The 24902-nt window shown below is 39.2% G+C and overlaps 1 protein-coding gene across 3 annotated transcripts in view; it reads right to left on the bottom strand.

The window, feature by feature from the left end:
* The window catches only part of LOC145676048 (kelch-like protein 26), a 100019-nt gene that overhangs the window by 23215 nt on the left and 51902 nt on the right, over positions 1 to 24902 (bottom strand). The window contains exon 1 of one of the 3 annotated variants that reach the window (XM_081746902.1): positions 10411 to 10545. The exons of the other annotated variants lie outside the window; for them this stretch is intronic. The gene's annotated coding sequence lies outside the window, so the exon portion shown is untranslated. Of the gene's footprint in view, positions 1 to 10410; positions 10546 to 24902 lie in introns of those variants that run through there. 3 annotated transcript variants of the gene reach the window in all.

Raw genomic sequence — 24902 nt, 5'->3', positions numbered from 1 at the left:
CGTACCTGGAAGATAAAAAAATAGTTCCATCATCATCGACGACCTTCTGCCAATGTTCTGGAAGGCCATGGATTCCATCGCGGTAGAACTTGGTGGGCCGTGAAGCGAAGAAGATATCAAGTGTTTTTTGCACCCCTACTAGGGATCTGAACTGGAGTCCTCTAAGGTGATTGTCCAAGGAATAGAACACGTGATAATCGGACGGTGCAATGTCCGGGTAGTATGGTGGATGCAATAGTATTGCCCATCCAAGGCATTAAATGGTGTCCCGGGTCATCCTAGTCACGGGGGCTTAGCGTTATACTGTAATAGAAGGACCCCTTTGCGATTCAGAAGTGCTGGCCCCAGTTTTGACTTTTTCTTAACACGGCTCAACTGCTGACAGTACACAGTTGCATTGATGCTCTCCCCAGCTGGTAGCAGTTCCCACTGCACAATGCCGCGAGCAGTCCACCGCACTGGAGAACCTTCTGATGCAATGCTGCTTTCGGCTTTTTTGAAACCGGTTCGTGGGATGCTAACCATGATGACGGCGCCGTGGAGCTCCGTATAGGACCCACTTCTCATTACATGTCAACATTCTGTCCAGAAATGGCTCCTTCCTCAGACGAGATAGCAAAGAAACACAGTAGTCTGCTCGCGTTGCCTTCTGGCCCGAAGTCAAATCATGTGGGACAAATCGACCCAACTTGTAGTGCTTCCCAAGTTGATGGGGGTGCTACCAAATAGTTTCTCCACTCACACTGAATTGTAGTCCCAGTTCCTCGCTCATCTGGCCACTGTTCGCCTCAAATGCTACCCGAAGATCTTCACTTTGTACATGTGTTGATCTTCTGGAACGCGGTGCGTCTTCGAATGTTTCGTCACCGTCCGTAAACTTGATAAACCACCGCTGCACTGTCCGCATAGAGCCTTTCTATTTCAAGTATGCCCTCGAAAAATGTGTGAAACATACTTCGGCCCCGCCCCCGCCCCCTCTTACGGAAGAAGCCTTCCCTTTGCTTTGGGGAAAGAAGTGAATGACCTCAGCTGTGTTGCCAACTCGTCATTCAGTCGTTTGGTGCTTGACGAGTGAAGATCGTACGCTACTTAGAATGGCTAACAAGCCTGCACAGCGAAGCCTGCGAAATAATTCAGAGGGAGGCATAATCGTAAGAGCTCACGCACGACCATAAACGTAAGACGTTAAACTGAAAGATCACCTTTCATTTTCATTTTACTATATTTTAGTTTTTATTATAAGATGCTTTCATAATCAATCTGTAATTAAAGTCAATCGTAATTTCACAATACTTAATAATAATAATAATAATAATAATAATAATAATAATAATAATAAAATAATTGTGTCATTATTTTTCACATTGAAAACTGATGACCCTGTGTACCAACAAATTTTGCACACATATAGATCTGATCGTGTACGATGCCGTTTTTGATTTCCAGCTGGAAGGCGTCAAAATATATCTAAAGAAGACTTTCATATATGCAACCAACAATACATCTAGGATATGCATGCTTGCATAACAACAAAGGATAAATATATGGGCAATAGAATAATGGCATTTTTCTTCCTCTGTTTTTAATCTACGTTCTGAATTAAGATTTCGCAACGACGCGACGGTGCTTATAGAGCTGCTGAGAAATAAGAGACTACATCATGAAGATCTGGAAGCATTTTCGGTTACATAACGGAATAGGATATATATAAATCGGAGTTCTAAAAGTAGAGCCCACGGACTACAGAGCACTATCCTACAAGTCAAAATAAAGCGATACACACACACACACACACACACACACATTATATATATATATATATAATTGTATATCTTTTGGGTCCTCATCTGGAGACACGAACTGCACTATGTAACCAGATAAAGAAGCACAGAGAAGATCTACTAATATATCAAATAGTTACATTAATTCTTTCCAGATGGAAGTTAAAAATCGATATACGTTGACACTAGCACCATCTATTGTAATAATTGATGTAATTGCTTGATGGATTCGTAGAGCAATGTTAATGGTTCTAAGTTAATCTGCGACGTTGACACATAGTAAAATTTGGCTTCCCTCTAGCGCTGAAGGAGGCTCTGGAGGGTATGCCATTATATAGGATTTTCACTTTATTTTGACCAGATTATCGCTCTGTTGTTCGTGGGCGCCATTTTTAGAACTCTCTCTCTCTCTCTCTGTATATATATATATATATATATATATATATATATATATATATATATATATATATATATATATATATATATATATATATATATATATATATATATAAATTCATTTTACAGTGAAACGATGAACTAGAGCGACAATGATATGCAAATATTCAACTAACAAACGAACAGAAAAGCAACCTAATACAAGACACTGTAAAATAAAATGATGCCACATAGTTAAGACGTCAGTTACGGTGAAACAATTGCTACTGTACGCCCAATCCGGACTTCCAATCCGAAACCTGTTCATTACTATTTTCTCGTTTAATAATTGTCAGAAGAAAATTATTAGTTGTCTAGATTTAAGTAATGATTACAACTCAAAATAGGCGTGGGCGATTACAGCATGCAAGACACTTTATTTTTACAAGGCTACACGAGGAAATTTTCTCCCTCGAACATAACGGGAGCTTCGGCATTGATGGTGATGATGTAATGCTTAGCGGAAAAAGAGGCAGACGTGCTGGAATATATATGTATTTTGAAAACCTTGGGACTGCAAGACAAAGGTATTTCGTACTCAGGAAAAGTGATCCCTCGCCAACAACAACACCCATCCACGACATGCTTCCTCGTATTTACCTTTTACACTTAAGATTATAACCACTTCGAAAACTGACTCACGGAAATGCAACGTTTTCTATTAGAAACTAAACACAAACTATACTTGGTAAAAACCGGAAGTTAGACGAGGACATGTTTCAAGAGGATTGGCTACTTTCACTGGGTTATCACATGCTAAAAACTGTCACCCACAATTTTGTATGTGAAAGGAGTTTCTTTTTCTTTTTCTTTCTTTCTTTCTTTCTTTTTCTTTTTTTTCTTTTTTTTTTTGTTTCTCATTAACTACTCAATGCTGGATAAAATAACTGGTCACGCATAAACACGTGCCTACCTAACAGAAGGAGAAAAGAAATGATTATTCAATAAGGTATGTATGTTATTGAGTCACATGTTCCTTAAAAAATTTCCAACTCTTTCTTGCATAATAATATACATTTTGGGAGCAATATACAGTAATATGTGCGAAATAAAGAGAGAGTTTTAAAGTACTGCCACAATCTTCAGTACAGCCCATGGAAATACATTCGATGATGGTTGTTTTGGGGTTTCGCGTCCCTTTCTAGCACCGAGATTGTACGAGATGTGGACCTTACACATTAACGTGGAATCTGAATCTATCAACTCCTACGTGGAAAAACAGAACACAAATTTCCAAAACAGAAGGGTGTATGGTGGCTCTGTGGCACAGCGTTCAGGTTCTCAGATACAGCGCTCACCTCTGATGAGACAGGTCCCTAGTTCAATCTTAGACCATGTAGGCGTGTCCCTAGATTCTTCCGTTTCATCCCGCATTCTCATTCCACCAATTAATTCATAATAATTCACTTTAATCATAAGTCTCCTGTAGCCTTAAGGGTCTTCACTACAACGAAATTAAACTACCGCTAATTTTTAGAGTTTTTCTGTAATATCTCCAAAACAAATACAAATATTCGAAAAGCAGAAACGTAGTGAACTAGACAATACGATTTTACATGTGATACCTTCACCACAATTCACTTATCTGCTTTTGGTATACCGCTATTTACAGAACCCGCAAAAAATACTAAAACTAGCTACAGTTGCGAGGTGTTGACTGGTACAGTCTGTCTCGAAGTTGATTAGTCTCGAACTGATTATTATTAAATTCTTAATGATTTTTAAATTCTAAAATTTCGCGATACACCCTAGGCGGCTGTATGACACACCAATGTATCGCGACACAACGGCTGAGAAACGCTGGGCTAAAGGACATAGGCATGGAACGTGAAACTACAAATTTCATTTTACTGTTTTAACACCAAAAACCACGGATAACCACTAACAAATCGAACGAGCATGACGCATAGCTACTAAGCAAGACAATTCCAAAAATTCTAGGCAGTTTTTTTTTTTAAGCAATAGATAATTTTATATTTTATAGCGGTTTTTATGTGGAGTCTTAGAAATGAATTTGTAAGTTGGCCTACTCTCTATTTTATAACTTGGTTACACACACAGGCCTACTAGATCGATTTGTTGTTGATTTTGATTTTAACGTCCCTTTCAGCACCGAGGCTATATGAGACGGGACCTACAGATTAACGTGGAATTCGGACCACATAATCTCCCGCCGGGAATCGAACCCAGGTCTCCCACGCCAAAGGCGCGTACGCTAACCGCTTAGCCATAAAGGAGCTCTATACTATGATCAAACAGGTAGCAAACCATTAATTAGCTACAAACTTCATAAGATAGTCACTTGTATCATTTAGATTATTTCTTTGATATTAAGGGAGCTAGCTCAGGCGGGTGTCATTGCACAATAAAATTTCTTAAGTTGGACCCATGCAAAATTTAGGCGCATGTGTGAAATAATGTTACGTATAGACGTGCTTTCATTTTACTCCGTAAGTTGAACATTTGTATGAAGTGGTCACTTTCTGTGGAATAAGAGGTGGCCATTTAAAAAAAAAAAAATATGTTTATGTACAGTAAAACCTTTTAAATAGGGCATGGGCCGCGGTGGCTCAGTGGTGCTTGGGGTCCCGGGTTCGATCCCAGCCCCCACCAAGTGAACTTTGTGGTGGACAAACACCATATGCGTGGCTTTCCTCGGGGTTCTCCCGTTTCCTCCCACTTTCTTCATTCATTTCTCATCATCACCGTCTCCTTTAGCCTAACCGTAAAACTCAAAGATTAAATTGGGCATAGATCTATTTGGACACATACTTAGTTTAATTTAGTCCTATATGTGTAAAACAATGTAGGTACTCTCATGTATTATTATTTTATTTCACGATTTAGCCCTTTGAATAGTGTAACACGTTGGCCTTTGGTTTCATGGAACCATGGGTGGTCAACATAAAGTGTTCATACAGTAAAAACCTCTTAAATTAGATACGTTTCTCATTTGAATACTTGTTTAATAAAGGGAATACTTCTGTATGTTCAAAGCAATGTACATATGATAATGTGCTATTATTTCACCCCGCAAGATGGTCATTCATACAATATAGACATGGTGGCAAACTTAACATTCTATCTATACATTAAAACCTTTTAAGGCGGCCACTTCCCTAATTTGAACATCTGCTTAATTAGAGATAGAGCGCTAGGTATGATACATAAATGCATAACAATGTAGGTGAAGTCATGTGCTATTAATGTACTCCGCCCCTGACCGCTGGCCTAGTGAGAAGTGTGTGCACTTTTGGTGCACGGTGTCTCAAGTCAAATTCCTAGTGGCAGAACATTGAAATCTGGGCCCATTATTGTAGTTCGAATTCTATCATAAACTGTTAGGTACACATCTAATACAGCCTTTCTGTTAAAAATGACGCTTAATTTCAACAAAGAAACGAACAGTAATTTTATTCCGTAAGATGGCCATTTTCTGGGGAACTGCGGACGTTAAATTCCAACCAAACAAGTACGAAATCTCCTTCACATATTGACAGACATGCAAACATCAAAAATAACCTGTTGTACAATCCGCGGCAAAAAAACCTGCAACATGAGCATATAAGTTTATTGTGAAATGACGAAGTCTTTTGCTCCAAAATAAGTGTGCACGGGAGGAGGCCGAGGTTTATCCTGGCGTGATTCGTTCCACTTAGACGTTATGTTCATTCCCTGTGCTGTTAGGCGTAGTTTCACAATAAACTTACATCCTCATGTTGCAGGCTTTTTGCTGCGGATTGTACATGATCGGCACGCCGAAGCTAGAGTTACGAGTACGGTACAAACAGGTTTCACTGTATAGCAATTTTCTTCTAATAATATCATACAACAAAGAACAAAGTATCCTTTCACTGCATTATATTCTGCAAGCATTTTAAAATTTCATTTTAAGACATTTCACAAATATGTGCCAATTTCCGGAACTTTCCAGGTCGGTAAGAATCTTATAAATACACACAAAAGATAGAATTATTCAAATAAATTTGATTATATCTATTTTTAATGGAAAAAACAATATAAACTATACATATTCCATTTTTGCTTAACTTCATTATCTTTAATTTTTATGTAATGGTCAGCAAATAATGCTGACTCAAATGAGTTTTTCTTTCTTCCTGAAAAGAGATTTATTACTATATCCTCGTGGAAGATTCACAGATAAAAGTGTTTGATAGAAAAAATCATCACGAACATAATGCATCTCGTGAGTATGACTATCACCGGAGCCATTGTTCTTTTGACTTGAGAATCACTACTTACTGCAGTGAACAATGATAACGCTTTTTCTTCTTTCTTTAATAGATGTGTCAATCAATGAGTATTCACTCATAAATATATTGTTTCACATACTAACAACTCTATTGCTGAAGTAACCTAAAAATTCAAAGCCGCACAGACTGTCATTGGATACTATGCCTCAGTTGCAATCTACTACGAATGCGAATGTGAATTTCTTTCCCAACACGTGCAAGTGAATTAGGAGTGTCTTCATTGCATCTACCGCGCGAATTGCTAAGACGTAAGATAAATGGATGAATGTAGATAAAAATGAAAGGAATTTTAAGTTTAACGCCACATCATTATACTCTTTAGGCTAAAGAAGACAGATGATCAGGGACACGAGTTTTTCGTACTAAGTATTTGAAAATTTCGCGTTTCGTTTTTCATATTTCGCGTTTTGTCCCATTTTTCAAATCAAGTTTCGCATTTTATAGCTCTTGTGGAAAAGACATTCCCTAACATTTTTACAATTGTTCTTTTTATTCATAGATCAGTACAGAAGAAAAACCATTTATTACCTAAAAACAAAATACATTGAATATTTCACTTGATATTGTAAATTTCACTTATAGAAAATTATTAAACTGAAGGAAAATCAGTACCTAAACTTACTATGAGCAGGAAAGTTTTGCTCTATTCTGGAAACACATACGCACAAGTTACATTTAAGCATTAAACATAAGCATGTTACATGTTTACACATTTTTCTACTTCATTGTTGTATGTTTCTCACTTGTCCATACTTGGATTGGCATAGCTTGTTCGAAGCCACAAATATTAAGTGCATTTACAACATTTACTACACTGCACTTCACACGTTCTACCGTTCCGTCAGCGGAACACTAGCGTTTTTTTAATTAATGAAAACATGTTTTTAAAATTTCGCGTTATTTCGCGTATTGTTAGAAATTTCGCGCAAAACTGCCAATTTCGCGTTTTATCGCGCAACGGAAACCAATGAAAATACACACAGAATATCATATAACATCAACAAAAATATATATACTTCATTCTAACGCATTTCGTCTTATCGCGCATTGCGAAAAACTCGTGCCTCTACGGATGATTAATAAAAGGGAATGATAGTGAAATGATTTTTATGTGCTCTCCCACCGAGAATCGAACCCAGGGCCACGTGTATCAAAGAGACAAGTATTAGCCACTAGACAAGTTGGGAGGGCTAACAAATGCAGACGATTTAACATGTTTAGGCTGTTCAACCGAAAGCTTGTGATTAGTGAATGTCATATGCAGTGGAATTCAGTTTCCAGCGCAAAAAATATCCACAGCAGTGGTTCTCAACCCAATTCCTACCACGACTCCCATTTTATCACATCCTCTTGCCAGCGACCCCCTTATAATTTCTGGTTTGTAATAAGCTTGTGTGAGATTTTTAATACATCTATTGCGGTCTCACGATATCCATCGATTTCTATATCTGTAGAATCCATTTCTTGTATATAGTGGATACAATGACTTCCCTAAAAGCGAATGGATTGAAATGAAATTTGCTCAGTTCATTCATATTACAAATATCGAATCCGATCCGTCATACTGTTTCAAAATGAAGCCGCTTGAAAATTTTAAAACTTCATAACTCCATTAATTTTGGGTTATATTATAAAAAAAAATAAAGTGATTTCTAATTTTGGTTTTAAAAAAAAAGCTTGGACAGTAGTTTAAAAAGTTATTGAGTATTTTAAATGACTTAATAATGTGGGTCACGAAGGCTGAACTGAACATTGTCGCACTAGTGAAATCACACCATGCTCATGTATCTCATTAGCTTTCAATTTTAATTGTACTTCAATATGCAGGTTTTGATGCATTTGTATTTTTCTGGTATTTCAATATACAGTTCTCATTAGTTTCATATTATACCTCCTTCATTTAAATTCATTTTTTAATAACTTTGCAGCACCTGTTTAAAATGTTTAGTACACCTAATTTTTGTTGTTCTTAACAGTATGTATAAAAATAAAAATATGCCTATCAGAACAAAATTCAAAATAATATTTAAAAATATTTTCCGGTATTAGATTTTAATTATATTTATCTCTTTCGCGACCCCCAGGTTGAGAAACCCTGATCTACAGTATATAAGCAGCGCTTAGGGGGTGTGAATACAATTAAGCTGAAGCTGAATTTTCACATTCATACGATTGATTTTTCAATATTTTAAAGTTTAATTTCTTCTAATAATATTGTAGCCGAGACGGAAAAAAAAAAAGTTCTAAAATACGAAAAAGTTATACACACTTCCCGCCATTAATCTACTTTTTAAGGCTTTTAAAGGCCTATAAAATTCATGCCAGTTAGCAACCCTACTTCTGACATTTATCAGCCAATATCATCCCGTCGCTACAGAATTTCTGTGGATTTTTTTTTTTTTAAGTGACGTGATTTTTACATACCTTTTTTGACTAATTTAACGACACTAATGGAATTCTGCACAGATCGAAACAAATGATAGCCTGACGGTGCCATGTTCGAACTATACGGTGGTGTTACCCATAAGACAACAAATTTCTCATCTTGTATTGGTTTTCGTCAAGAAAAGGAGACGAGAGTAGAGACAAGAGATATTTCTCCAGTCTCGTAGGTGATACTAGCTCATCCCAAGTTTTATTGTTACCTGATTCATAGCATATATATTGTATGAACACAATAAAGAGCATTTATCAACATTAAAAAAAAAAAAAAAAAAAAACGAAAGTCATTACACAGTATATTTCAATACTAAATACGGTTTAAATGTTGTTAAATCACACCTTCGTGGGCTTCTCGTGGCGCGAAATGGTCTTCATAGTTTCTAGATGAAATTAAGATGAAAAACAGGGCATTAATTTTGTACATAAGTATACAAGAAAATTCCGTGGGCTACATTAATATGATTGACCCATTAAAACTTCCCAGCAAAGTTAATCGCAATTTTTGACGAGTCGTTAAAGATATATGCGGTATGGCGATATCAGCATGGTATATACGACCCTTTCATTTGACTATCACTCAACTATCACTCAACTTCACGTGTCCTCAGTACTCTCAACCTCATAGCCCCTCACTATCAACAAACCTCACTTGTTCTCATCTTCACAGCCTGGAGGCCGCGGTGGCTCAGTGGTAGAGTTCACCTCTGGTGCGTGGGGTCCCTGGTTCGATTCTCACTCACGCCAAGTGAACTTTGTGATTAAAAAAGACGTGTGCGTGGGTTTTCTCGTGCTTCTCCCGTTTCCTACCACATCCTTCATTCGATTCTCATCATCACCGTCTTTTTTAACCTCGCCGGCATAATCGTGGGACCTAAAACTGAAAGATTTCATTTCATCTTCACAGCCCTCTGTACCCTCAATATCAATCACTCTTACTCTCATGGCCCTCACTATCACTAACTTTGCGGATGAGTGAGATAGAGGAATAACTTCATGAGGATGTCCACCTATGGAACTGAATGCCCTACAATTGAACGACCGTGCTTGTTTGTTACGAATGCACTTAAGAACAGGTCGTCCAAAAGTAGGTACACACCCCTGCATTGTTCAAGTATAACGTTCTAGCTTACAGGTTTATTTGCTTCGGCTGTTCCGAGCTTAAGATATAAGTAAAAAGACATTAAGAACAAATGATAAAGAAACTAAGCCTACCTCATTGATAACAAGAAATTATATAAAAAGCAATGAGTTGATCAGTACGGGACTGTATACCTACTTTTGGGCCACCCTGTATTTACAATTGCCCTACATCAATATAATCTTAAATTTCGCACCACTTTTAAACAAGGTACATATAACTTGTACAAATATCTTTCTAAGGATCTCGGTAAATGAGAACACACTGTAAGGATATGAGTATATTTAACTTATTATATAAGCGTTTTCTAATACAAAAAGAAGAAAAAAAAGAGTCTTACCATAAATGACGGCACTGCATCAACACACGTTTTAGAATTATTACCAAGAAAACCCGACTGTTTCTAGAATTTATTCTGGTGATTCTCCCTCTACACAAGGGTCAAAATACACAGTAGTCTCTCCATTTCTCTATTGTTTAGACAAGAACCATCCATCTTCAGCGTCTAACATTTCTTACGTAAAAGGTAGTTCCATACACAAAAGCCATTAGCAAGCTTATTAAGCCTTTCATAACTGTCCGCTGCTTACGAGAAAAGCAGATCAAGAAACAGGCCAAGGCAGTCTAGTGGTTAAATCTTCGTTTTAGTTATAAAGAAGAAAAACACATGCTTGGCAAACACGTGTTGTTTTTAACTTTAACTTAATTGCGAGGTACTAAGGTCTACTTTCATGAAGTTAAATCATTATACAAACCCTAGTTTAACGAAACACCTGTTTATCTGAAAGACAAACTCTTGATTTAAAGAAGAGAGATTATCAACAGGAGAGGCGCCAGATTTTCTCTCCTGGGCGAGTCATGAAATTTCATATACAAAGTTGAACGTATTTTTGTTTGTATGTCCCGTATATAAATGCACACCATCAGTTTCGCATACTTCTAGGTAACTACAAGAAAGATACCATAGGTTATAGGTATACGAGGAAGGATCAGAAACTAAAAGTCTTTCGACCGTGCAAACAACAGGCATTTATGCTAGTCTTTAAAAATAAAAATGAATGTAACGATGTTTGAGCATCGAACCAATTTTGATGATTTTTTGGTCTAACTTTGTTTTTTGTTTTTTTTAGCGCATTTTCGGCCAGGGTAGACCGGCGTGTAACATGTAAAAATAACCAAAAAAAAAAAGCCAATTTTAGTATCTAATCTAGAGTTTTCGGGGTCGCTGAGATGAACCGTGACACACTCGATGTCGTTGAGTTGATTTTGAGTACCGTTCAGCAGCGAGGCTATATAAGACTAAGCCTACTGATTAACGTGGAACCCAAACCACATTAACTCCCGCCAGGAATCGAATCCGAGTCTCCCACGCCCAAGGCGCGTACGATACTCTTGATGTCGTTTACGTCCAAATTCATATCAAGTCGGCATAAGTGTGAGAGGTGAGGGTAAATGTAAAAATATCGAAAACGACCGATACTAGTGTACAATTCACAGTTTTCGAAATCGGTGAGATAAATAGTGGCAAAACCGCTACCATTTAAGTTCCAATTCATTCCATATTGGCATGGGGGTGAGGAGTAGGGGTGAGAAGGGTTTGACTTGTGAAATCATTCGAAAAACTATATTAAGTGTCTATTTATAGTTTTCGGAGACAATGAGATACACTCAATAACGGTGCACTCATCGCGGCATATCATCCAATAGTTGGCGTACTTAGAAATCCCTTAGTTTAGAAGAAATATGGAAAATTAGGCAACCAGAAACTTCCATACAATTTTACGGGGTGAAATTGACAGTAGTTAGGAGCGGATTAAGGGCGGAGCCAATGGAGCCCAGGCTCTAGGGTCACCAAATCTCCCTGTTTAATACTAAAATATAGTAATCAACTTATTATATTTGCGACCTCCAACTGTTCGTCCCCCGATTACTAATTCACCATTCCTCTTATAAAAGAATCACCCCGGGAACCGAACTTGTGTCCACAGATTAAAAGCGGCTCATCAACATCTGTGTGAACCCTGGAGGATTAGCATAATTGAATAAAACTGAAAAATCAAATAAAAACGAGCCCCCAAAAATCTCTCTCCAAGCAATGTACCGAATCCGGTTTAGATGCACCAGATTCAAACAAAAACTTCAATTACACCAAAACAGAATCTAATAGGTAGATCAAAAATAAAAACCTTAATGAGGAAGTTAATAATATGAAAGGATTACGCCCAAGGATTAACTTATAATAAAACTTTATTCATACTAATAAATAAAAAAATTCTCGTCGTTCATTTCGAAGAAAGAATCCAGCCCTATATAGAAGAGAACCATTGCACGCGCATATCTCCCCAAAATTGGCCGAAGGATGCTAAACAAACTATTTCAACGAAAAATTGGGTAAGTCTAACTTCGCCTCCTACGTGAGGTGTCAAACGGGACTTGAACCCATAGCCTCTCCTCCCACTAAAGGAGTGGCGTGGCCCCGAAGCCAGCTAAAAAAAACGGTTCAGCGACTTAATTCGCTTCCCCCTTCACACAACCCTCTTGCTGTGTGGTACAGTTTAAGACCAACAATTTCCGTAGCCCCCCAGGCTCTCTTCCTCTTAAGAGAGTCGTGGTCTGAAATTATGTCAAAAACTAAACTTTTAGCATCGCGGCGATACAGCCCTCTTGCTGTACCATGTAAATCTCTAGCCACCTCTTTGGCAGAGAATTTGAGAATTCCAGAAAAGAGATTCCGTCCCCTCTTTGGACAAGAACCCTAACCATCTACCTCTTTAGACGGTCGAGCTGGAAATCCTCCCCCACCTATGATTCTCCTGCTCTTATATAGACGATACAACCAACGGTCACCAGACAGACGCTTGGTTTAAAAATTTTAAAATTAACAAACAAAAAATATCAACGGGCAAGATAGCGTTGGTTTCTGGCTCTCCCCTAAGTGAGCTGTTTAAAAAAAAAAGAAATCCTGTTTGGAAAGAAGAAACTGCATGTTAGTTAACAAGATATAGAAACAAAATCACACAAAGACAAAAATAAAAATATTGATTAATGAAATGTAATAATAATTTTACCCGGCCGGGATTTCTCTCTAAAACTATATTAACTGATAAAGCAATACACAAGAATAATTGAACAAAGGTAATATATACAATTATAGATAGCAGCTCCCAAAGAGGGGGCTGCATGTTACTTACGTTCCAAAAAAAAAAAAAAAAAAAAAAAAAGCGAAAAAAAAACACTTAACTTTGCACTTAAAAAAAGATAAGAGCCATTAGTCCAAATCTCTTGTTCAGACTCTTTTAGTTCTCTGAAATATCGAAAAAACACTCTTTTTTTTTTTCAAAACACTCACACAAAACACAATTACGAGAGCCCATTGTCCGCAAGCGTGCACTCTCGGCGGTCCTTTTTGAATATGTATTTTATATATATATATTCACAAAATCAAAAAACAAACAAAAATTAAAAAAAAAAACACTGTTTTGTCCAATCATTGAACACATCACAATGTTGAGGTCCGTCCAGAGATAGTCCTTTTTATTTTAAAACTTCAGCCTCTTCTTCGCCGGGCTGGCTTCCCAGTGGTCCCCGTCGTTCATTCCTTTACCCGGAGTGAGTGGGAGTCCCTCGCCATTGGTGAAGATTTCAATGTAATCCACCGGATCATCCTCCTGGCAACCTGTCGATGGTCCGGAACTCGTACCCGGAGCCTCCGCTACCGATGCAGGCCTCTTTTGTAGTGTTTTATATTCTCTCAAATCCTTGAGAGAAAAGTTGCTCGGGTCCCCTTGCAGAATACGTTCTGGGTTCGGGCCCGACTTCTGTCTCGCGGCCCGGTACTGGTCTCGCTTCTTATTGTTTTTCTCATCGTCGATGTTGAACATCAACTGGAGTTCGGTGGGATCCCACGCCTTTGGTCTGGCCCCGCAATAAACACTCCTAGTGAGGGCCTTTGGTTTCTTAAACTTGAAATCCATCGGGAACGTACAAAAACAAGGAAAAATCTCAAAAGACGTTCTTCTTCACGAAGCTGAATTTTAACTGACGTAGTCAAGTATCCTTTCCTTGTTCATTCCCATTTTATTTATTTATTTATTTTTTTTTTTAACTCTCTCTCTCTCTCTCTCTCTCTCCTTCCCTCTACCAGCGTGGTTGGGCCAATCTGTCACCATGGGTCAATACCTTGCTCTGATGTTAAATTAGCCACAAAAGGCGGAGTTCCAGATCTCTGCTGAATAGCCTGAAACAAGAGCTAGAAAAAAAAAGAAAATAATCTTTCGCAGCCTAAGCTATATCTTCGGGAATCTCTCTAACACAGGAGATCTGTTGTTGTTTTACATTCCTAGCAAAAGCAGGGGGTGGAATAACCCTCTTAAAGGAATCCACATTAGCTTTTATCTCTCGGTTACTAAGAGAGTGTCGTAACATAAACGTGTTCTCTGCTAATCTCTTACAAATGACGTATGGTCCACGAAATTTGGGGAGCATTTTTGCGGTTATCCCCTTGCTAGCATCAGAAAATCTAACTGCACGGAGCCAGACAGAATCCCCCTCTCTGAAAGTATGGGGTTTCCTGTTCTTGTTATATTCTCGACACATTTTTTCGTGTCTTTTTTCCTGAGTTCTGTTGGCTACTTCCATGGCTTTCTTTATGCTCTGGATTCTTTCCTTTACGAAGTCAGGGATCGGATTCCCACCTTCCCCCACTACTTCTTCTCTCTTCTGGGTTTCAAATGGCAATTTCACATGTCTACCCATATGTAAGAAAAAAGGTGTATTGTTTGTGGCTTTTGAGACTCTACTGTTAATGGCAAAGGAAAGAAAATCAAGGTTCTTTGACCATTCCGAGTGTTTTCTACAGTACATGGACACCAGTTTTTTAACTTCCTTCACCCCTCTCTCGGCCCGATTCGCTTTTGGCCTGTAAGCAGAAATGAACGTAACTCTTGTCCTTAAAATTGCGAGCAGGTTTCTCCAGATCTTTCCCGTAAACACACTCTGGTTGTCGTTTACAATGCGGTCATACCATCCATTTCTCGAAAAAAAAGTTAACAAACAATTAGCTACAGACTGAGCTGTGACCTTTCGAAGGGGAAACAAAGAAACAAAACGACTGAAAGCATCAATGATTATCAAGCAGAATTGATAACCTCCCCCCTTCGACCTAATTAAGGGCCCCATAAGATCTAAATAAGCAGTAGACCCTGGCTTATTCACTAGACTGCTGGTCATAAAACCTAACTTACTATTTGACGAGTCCTTATAAATAGCGCAGGGAACACAGGATTGACAAAATCTTCTAATATCCTTTCCCATCTTGGTCCAAAAGAATTGTCTTTTTGTCCTATGGATGGTTTCTTCGATGCCTGGATGTCCCGAGAACTCTAAATTATGAGTCATCTCAAGTACTAAACCCCTCAAATCTCTGGGAACGCACACAACCCGCCTTTTCTCACCATTTAGATCGATTTCTTTTTCTAATACCCCATCCATAGATAATCGGGCAGTGGAAGCAAAATTTCTAATTTTTCTCTTTTCTGCTTTGGTGCCGGCTAACTTCTTGGTTGTAAGAAATAGAATTACCTTTCTCAGGAATGAGTCAGTTTCCTGGGCTTCTCTTATTTTTATTGGTACTATAAGTTTCTCATACTGCTCGGTTTTTTCCTGCTCCTCTTCTTCTTCCATTAATATTTCAAACGGGAGATTTTTAAATAGATCTCGCTTCTCTCTCATCGTGCTCGGGAGAGTCTCAACGCTGGACACGTTCTGATCTGATTTTCTCTCTTTATAACCTCTCTTGAAATCCTTCAGACCTCTACTGTCATAAAACGAAATCAGATTAATTTCCTCCTTAGGAATATCACTCACATCCGTGATTCTTCCTTCTTGGTCCATTATTTTAATATATCCCGTATCACTAGCACAGTTCAGAGGGAATTCCTCATTGGCATGCTCAGTCCCCTCGAAATTTTGATCCTCAGTGTAACCTGTCTCGATTCTCGACAAAAAATCCACCCGGTGGGTCTTGCCTTTTCTATATTTGAGAACCACTGGAAATCTGGAGATCCTAGCCAACCACCTGCTCACCATAGCTGGAACCTTGCTGGCTTTGAAGAGAGGGATCAATGAAGCGTGATCAGTGTATACATACACACAAGGGGAATGTATTAAGTACAGTTCAAATCTCTCTAATGCGAGCACTACTGAGAGAAGTTCACGCATGGTGGTGCTATACCTACTTTGGGATTCCGTCAAGCGTTTCGATCCGAACGATACAACATAGAAATCGCCTTTTTCGTCCTTCTGCCCGAGAAGATAGCCAGCGGCTATTTCAGAGGCGTCGACAAAGATATGCATGGGTTCTCCCATCCTTGGTAGCATCAATTCACGGTTCTCAACAATCGCATCCTTTAGCTCTTGCAGAGCCTGGTCCTGTTGTGGCCCCCATGACCACCTGACTCCTTTTTTCAATAGTGACGTCATCGGAGCACAGATCTTCGCCATATCTCTAACGTGGTTTCGAAAATACTGAGTGAAACCGAGGGTCCTCTGTAATTGCTTGACATTCTTGGGGGGTTGCAGTTGTCTCACCATTTTAAGCTTCTCAGGTGTACATGACACTTTGCCAGGCGTCACACGGAAACCGAGGAAATCTATCGTATCAGAGAATAGCACCGCCTTTGATGGGCTGAGACTTATATTCGCATCCGCCATTCTTTTCAAAAGTTGCTCCATTGTATCCAATAAATCCTCCGGTGATTCACCAATAACTGTGAGATCATCATAATAGACTATTACTTTGGAATAATACAGATCGCCCAAGACAATCTGCATCAATTTGCAGAGAGTATAAGGCATCGATTTCAATCCATAGGGGGCGCGTATACATTGGAAGATCCCAAACGGGGTAAGAAATCCGGTATATTTTTTACTACGCTCCTCCAACTTGACCTGGGCATAACTATACGACATGTCAAAACTACAGAATATCTTCCCTTTCCCCAAGTAGGATAGCGCCTCGTTAATGTTAGGGATCCCCCCTTTCTCATGTTTCGTGACTGAGTTTAAATATCTACAATCAAGGACTAGCTTCCACTTACCAGAGCTCTTTCTATGTAAAATGGGATTACTAAGATACTTCGTAGAGCTCCTTTCGATCAAGTTTTTATCTAACATTTCCTGCAGCAATTGTCCCAGAATTCTTCTCTTATCTTCAGACATTGGCCTTAGTCGAGTTGAGAAAGGCCGAGGATCACTCAGCTCAATTTTGTGTTCTAAAACGTTGGTTTCCCCAGGATCCTCAGAAAAAACCTTTTCGTACTTATAGAGAAGTTCCCTCAGTTTTCCATGTAGATCTTCGGGAAGCTTGACGCCCTTCAACATATTTTCAATGACATTATCTTCATCCGAGCAATTAATTTCTCCAGTTTCTCGCGTCTCAGGGTAATCAAATTCCCTAAAAGAAATTCCCCTACTCGGAATTTCCCATCCGAAAGGACTGAATTTTATTATCATCTTTGTTGAAAGAAGAAAATCTCGGCCCATGATAATACACCTAGAAAAATTACTAATTACATGGAATTTCTGCTCTAGCTGGAGTCCAAAAAAGTCCAGAGGGACAACCATAAAACCAATTGTCTTTGCCCCTCCTCTGGCAAACCTCACATTTACAGAATGATCCTGCAACGTTATTCCTAACTTTGACCATTTTTCCGCAATCTCTTCATTTATAGCCGACAGCGAGCTCCCTGTATCAATATACAATTGATACTTATCATTTAAAATCGAACAATTTATTAATAGCGGCCTCGGGGGTATGGACCCCTTGTTCCCCCCTCGGCAGCGCCATTCACGTTTTTTGAAGTAGTCTTCTTAACTTGACTAGCTTTGGGTTTCTTATTCAAAGAATCATTTTTGCGGTGGTCTGGAAAATCTTTTCTTTCTTCTTGTTTTCCTCTCCAAAATATTTTTCTGTTCGCAGGTCGAGATTCACAACGTGGACACTCTTGGGTGGGCTGTCTGTCCTTTTCCCCTCCCAGACCGCTCTTCTTACCCCTACCCCTTCTCCGCCGTGTTTTATTACCAACGACCGCGGGAGGGGCGGGGATGGTCGACAACATGTGGTTTTCAGCTAAAAGTTCCTCACTTTGGTCTGTAGGATAAACAAAGTGTGTTCTTTCTTTTTCATCGCTAAACATCCACGATCTGCTTGCCATATTCAAACTTATTTTTGTTTTTCTTAGGATATCTTGGCCAACGATAATGGGAGTTACGAGGTGGTCCAGAACGTAAAAGAAGTGAGAGAATTTTCTTCTCTTGATACAAAAATCTACAAATATCTTTCCCACAGTCTTTACTTCCCCCGTTGCTAGGCTTAGGGGCAACGAACAAGATTCGAACCTGGCCCCTCTCCGCCACCACTGATCGGCTATTCTCTTGTGGACGATGCTAATTTCAGACCCAGAATCGAGGTAAAAATAATAGCGTTCACGATGTATAAAGCCATAAATAAAAGGGTTCTTGTTTCCCCTTCTTCTCCTTTCTTTTTTCTCCTCTCTGTTCCGCACTACGGCCGAGACGGGCTTCGAACCTGAATCCTTTTTCTTTAAAACACAATCCGCTGCTCGGTGATTCAGTTCTTTGCAATTGAAACATCTTATTGCCCTTTTTGACTGGCTTTGCCCCCCACCAGGCTTCATATCCTTTTGGTCTCCTCTTCGGGACCGTGCTGGATCGAGAGCGCTTAACGGCGGTATCGAATCTCTCGAAACTGCTGTTGCGTCTTGTCTCTTAAAATCCGGGGCCGAATATCCCTGACCTCTTGTCCGACCACTGGATTGTTCCATGTAAGACAATTCACCCAATAAAATGGACTGAATATGCAGGGACTCCTTTTCCAATTCCTTAACATCTTCGAATTCTTTTCCATACAGAAATTGCCTAAAACGAGGGTGCGTCTTCGAAATTATCTTTCTAACCTGATCCTTTTGAGACGGTACGGATTCTAACCTCTGAAAAAGTTCACTCATCTTTCTAATAAAAACAGACAGACTTTCGTCTGTATATTGCAGTCTATTGGCAATCATATTCTCAACTTCCTCGACATAGTTAAAACTGAAAAACTCTTTCAAAAATGAGTCTCTGAAGGTCCCAAAGGACTCAAATGGTCTCTTAAACTCCCACCACCTGCGAGCTGGGCCAAGAAGTAGCCTAGGTATGAGAATGTCCAGTTGATCACTCTCGCCAATACCCTTCTGACTAGCGTAAGACTTAAGCGCCTCTAAAAATTGAAACGGACAATTATCTCCTTCACCACTAAAAACCGGAGGTTCTAACCTAACTTCCTCAAGACCAGATTTCTGAGAGCAACACCCTGTATGAGACGACCTATTTTCAGTTCGATTTTTTAGTTTTCTAATAGCGTCTACTGCTACATCAGAATTAAGTTCGACGTTCCTTTCTATATCCAAGAGGTTACGTACTGTTTCCTCTTCAATTGCGATAGTGTTCTGTCTGACCATTGAAGCAGCATGCTTCAATCTCGTAATTTCAGCCAAAATAGTCTCCCGATTCAAATCCTGTTCCTCAGAAAACCCTAGGACCTCTCTAAGACTATTTACTTCAATATGAGAGTCCATCTTCGAAAAAGTGTACCTTCCTGATCTCAAAAACATAAAAAGAATCCAAAGAAGAACTAAACAAAAACTCTAACGAGAGAGAACCAAAAAACAACAAAACAAATCCAATCCCGGACGAGCTAACCCACTTTATGCGACCTCCAACTGTTCGTCCCCCGATTACTAATTCACCATTCCTCTTATAAAAGAATCACCCCGGGAACCGAACTTGTGTCCACAGATTAAAAGCGGCTCATCAACATCTGTGTGAACCCTGGAGGATTAGCATAATTGAATAAAACTGAAAAATCAAATAAAAACGAGCCCCCAAAAATCTCTCTCCAAGCAATGTACCGAATCCGGTTTAGATGCACCAGATTCAAACAAAAACTTCAATTACACCAAAACAGAATCTAATAGGTAGATAAAAAAAAAACCTTAATGAGGAAGTTAATAATATGAAAGGATTACGCCCAAGGATTAACTTATAATAAAACTTTATTCATACTAATAAATAAAAAAATTCTCGTCGTTCATTTCGAAGAAAGAATCCAGCCCTATATAGAAGAGAACCATTGCACGCGCATATCTCCCCAAAATTGGCCGAAGGATGCTAAACAAACTATTTCAACGAAAAATTGGGTAAGTCTAACTTCGCCTCCTACGTGAGGTGTCAAACGGGACTTGAACCCATAGCCTCTCCTCCCACTAAAGGAGTGGCGTGGCCCCGAAGCCAGCTAAAAAAAACGGTTCAGCGACTTAATTCGCTTCCCCCTTCACACAACCCTCTTGCTGTGTGGTACAGTTTAAGACCAACAATTTCCGTAGCCCCCCAGGCTCTCTTCCTCTTAAGAGAGTCGTGGTCTGAAATTATGTCAAAAACTAAACTTTTAGCATCGCGGCGATACAGCCCTCTTGCTGTACCATGTAAATCTCTAGCCACCTCTTTGGCAGAGAATTTGAGAATTCCAGAAAAGAGATTCCGTCCCCTCTTTGGACAAGAACCCTAACCATCTACCTCTTTAGACGGTCGAGCTGGAAATCCTCCCCCACCTATGATTCTCCTGCTCTTATATAGACGATACAACCAACGGTCACCAGACAGACGCTTGGTTTAAAAATTTTAAAATTAACAAACAAAAAATATCAACGGGCAAGATAGCGTTGGTTTCTGGCTCTCCCCTAAGTGAGCTGTTTAAAAAAAAAAGAAATCCTGTTTGGAAAGAAGAAACTGCATGTTAGTTAACAAGATATAGAAACAAAATCACACAAAGACAAAAATAAAAATATTGATTAATGAAATGTAATAATAATTTTACCCGGCCGGGATTTCTCTCTAAAACTATATTAACTGATAAAGCAATACACAAGAATAATTGAACAAAGGTAATATATACAATTATAGATAGCAGCTCCCAAAGAGGGGGCTGCATATTACAGGCTTCAGACCCATGCTATTTTTTTTCCGCTCGCGGTATCGCTAGTTAAGTCTTCTTCCACCAGAGTCTTCGCGATACTTATTTTGAGAGGGAGTGAGCTATTTTGGGCCTCTGTTACAAACCAAATTATTAGCTTGTGATGACTATTTTTTTGAAATATCTCTGTCATTACTTAGAGCAAATCTAAGAGGTTTGCCAAAGCTCCTTAAAAATAAAATGTTCCTATCCAAATCCATTTGGGCTCTCTGAGCTTCATTATAGTTCTTGGTGTTTTGATAAGCCTATAAGACTGTGGAAGGGAGCAAAGGAAATTTATGCGCTGGAATTATTCGTAACATAGGGCCCTCTTGAAATAGTTGGCTCCAGGGCCCCAAAAGTCTTAATCCGCCCCTGTTCTGAGAAGGATAAAAAATGGATGACACCTAAAATGTATCGTTCCGTTGTCCTAATTCTCCCTGCCCTTAATGGTGAGTTCCAGATAAAAAAAAAAACACTCATGTATGACGGACAAAATGCAGATGAAATACTTTTCAAAGATGAATGAAATGAAAGTTTAAACTTTACTATTATTGCCTCTCGTGTACACTGAGAATTAGAAGTGTTGTTGGCGTTTTTTTTTTAAAAAAAAAATACATAATATAATCTCAGACGGGTCATTTATTAATGATTATGCCTATAACCTGTAATTATCTGACTCTCACTATTTTCTCCGAAACTGAAGCCTTGTGAGAAGTCTCTGTCAGAAACTCTCGTCGTTACAATGAGAGGAGGAAGTCCAAATAAGCTACTAAAAGCTCACCCACCACCAGAATGGAAAAACTTAAACGAGAGATGCACTAGCTGCGCACGTAGCACCAAGAGTAAAAGTAGAATATAATAATTATAATTAAAAAAAAAAAAAACTTGTAATGATTACTATGGTGTGTGTATCTTTCTTTTAAATATGACTTCAGCTTGCGCCAACGCTTTGTGATGGACAAACACCGTGCGCGTGGGTTTTCTCATTTTTCTTCATTTCACTACTCTCATCACCACCGTCTCACTGATTCTACCCGCATAACTGTAGGACGTAGACCTGAAAGATTTCGTTTGATTGTAAATGTGACTTCAGTTTTAACTATAACGGTATCTAAACTCCACTGCTTTTGTTCCCACCTGTATACCGAGTTATGAACACAGTAGAGTCCCTGAAATTCACACTCGATAACCCAGCAGTCCGGATTAGGGATGGCCAGAACCGGTTCCTGGTGGAACCGGTTTTCGGGTCTGAACGGATCCGGTTCTAGAAGATCTGGTTCCGGAACCGCTTTTTCGGATCCAGGTCAGGTCTGGAATCGGTTTCGAAGATCCGGTTCTGGAACTGGGTTTTCGGATCCAGGTCTGAAACCGGTTGCTAAGATTCGGTTCTGCAACCGGTTCCTAAGATACGGTTCTAAAACTGGTTTTTCGGATCCAGGTCTTCCGGATCTACGGAACCGGAACTTTGTGGCCATCCCTAGTCCGGATAACTCGGCGACACCCTGGCAGGGGGGAAAAATCCGCGCGCAGACTCGTTCAAGTATTTTTCTGAAGTCTGCTTTATCATTTAAATTACTCTACAGTGTGTATTCATTAATTTTCATTTTGGTGTATAGTAAACGCTGTATGCCTTCATAAAGTACGTACTTTTCCTTTTGTTTAAAGGTAATTGGGTAGTTTATTCCCTATTGTATTCTCAAGCAACGAGTACATACAAGTACAGTACTGTATTTTCTGAGGAAACACTCGTACTTATTCTTTTTTTAACCCTATTCCCGATAACTCGGCATTTTCACAAACTTGGCTACCTTTCGATTCACACTAGGACGAGTTTTTATAAAATAATAAATAAATAAATAAAATTATATTTTTCGACACTTGCGAAGAACAACTTTTGGCAGGCCAGGCACATGGAACAGATCTCTTGAAAACGAATGAAAGTGAAAAAAATGAAATGAAATCGTTGAGTATTACGTCCCACGGTTATGCCGGTTAGGCTAAAGGAGACGGTGATGATGAGTAACGAATGAAATGTTGGAATGAAGAAAATGGGAGGAAACGGGAGTACCCGAGAAAACCCACGCACACGGTGTTTGTCCACCACAAAGTTCACTTGGCGGAGGCTGGGATCCAACCTGGGACCCCAAGCACCAGAGGTGAACGCTCTACCACTGAGCCACCGCGGCCCCACGAATGAAAGTGAATGATTACGAAAAAAAAAAAAAATTGGTAGAAAATAATGAGAGAGGAAACAGGAGAATCCAGAGGAAAAAACATAGGCAAACACAAATTTACATGGCCTGAGATCGAACCAAGAACCCCTCGGATAGAGGTGAGCACTCTATCGCTTAGCTACTGTACTCAGTGGTACTTAGAAAACAGCACTTAGTGGAATAATCTGTGTTGTCAATATGTTTCCCGTTCTGAAAGAATGTCTTTAATGCAATTATGATTTTGTTGGCTCGAACGACGAATGAAGATAATCTCGAAAACATTGATTAATTTAGTTCCAAGACAGATGGGTCTTTCTGTGGGAATACTTCATTCGAAATAATTTAAGTCAGACTAAGACTTTTCGAGATATTCGAAATGAAATGAAATGCCGGTTAAGCTAAAGGAGACGGTGATGATGAGGAATAAATGAAATGGTGGAATGAAGAAAGTGAGAGGAAACCCCGAGAAAACCCACGCACACGGTGTTTGTCCAACATAAAGTTCACTTGGCGGGGGCTGGGATTGAACCCGGGACCCCAAGCACCAGAGATGAACGCTCTACCACAGAGCCACTGCGGCCCCTCGAGATATTCGAGACGAGACGAAACATTATATGAGTCGTCTGGTTTCGAATTTCAAAGTGCGAAAAGTGCGTCTCGCCTCGTTTTTAGTTAGCATCCCTAACTAACTCTATGGCCTATGGAACCCGGAGGTTCAATGCCGCGTTCAAAAAAAGCTCTCCACTGACTTCTATCCTTAGCTAACTGCATCCAGGTTCTACTTTGTATTCCGATCTCTGCGAGATCCATCTTAATATTGTCCTCCCATCTGCGCCTAGGTCTTCCTAATGGTGGTCAGCATTCCTACCCACAAAAAAGACCGTGGTTGTTTTCAGTGAATGTAAAACCTGGATTCGACTCTGATAACCCCACAGTGCACAATCCGGTCAAGCAAAACTAAATAAATGAATATTCCCCACATATACGGAGTAATTTCACAGAAAAAAAAAATAAAAAACGTATCCGCAGTCAATGATTTACTCACGGAGTAAAATCAAGTTGAATCATGCTATCTAAAGCAACTCTCCCACTTAAGGAGTAAAACGATCGGAGTCGCAATATTTACACTGTAAACTGAAAATCAGAAAGCGGAAACGAACAGCTGAAAGCACTACTTATAACAGCCTCCAGTTACGTAACGTTAAGTGATGGTAAAGTTACTGAGACAAATTCTTCTGACGTAAATGCTCTTAAAAAAAAAAAAAAAAAAAAAATGACAATACAGTTGAGAGATTGATTCAACTAAATAAAGACATCATGATGAAAATTATTGACTTACGAACGCAAGCTGCTGGATTCACAAGGAAAACTCAATATAAACTCGATATAAAATTGATGATAAATGAAAGCAGCATTGTTAGGAGACACAAAGATTTACTATGTGAATTGAGTTTGATATAGTTACTGAATGTGAAAGTGGAGATTATTTTCTCGCAATTACTCTTTTGGTCCATTCAATTCGATACGTAATGTGGAGGAGAGACATGG

The sequence above is a fragment of the Thermobia domestica genome, chromosome 18 (genome assembly GCF_964235325.1).
Source record: "Thermobia domestica chromosome 18, izTheDome1.hap1.1, whole genome shotgun sequence".
Classification (NCBI taxonomy): Eukaryota; Metazoa; Arthropoda; class Insecta; order Zygentoma; family Lepismatidae; genus Thermobia; species Thermobia domestica.
Note: the sequence above shows the minus strand (reverse complement) of the source record. Positions and strands in the feature narration are given on the sequence as shown.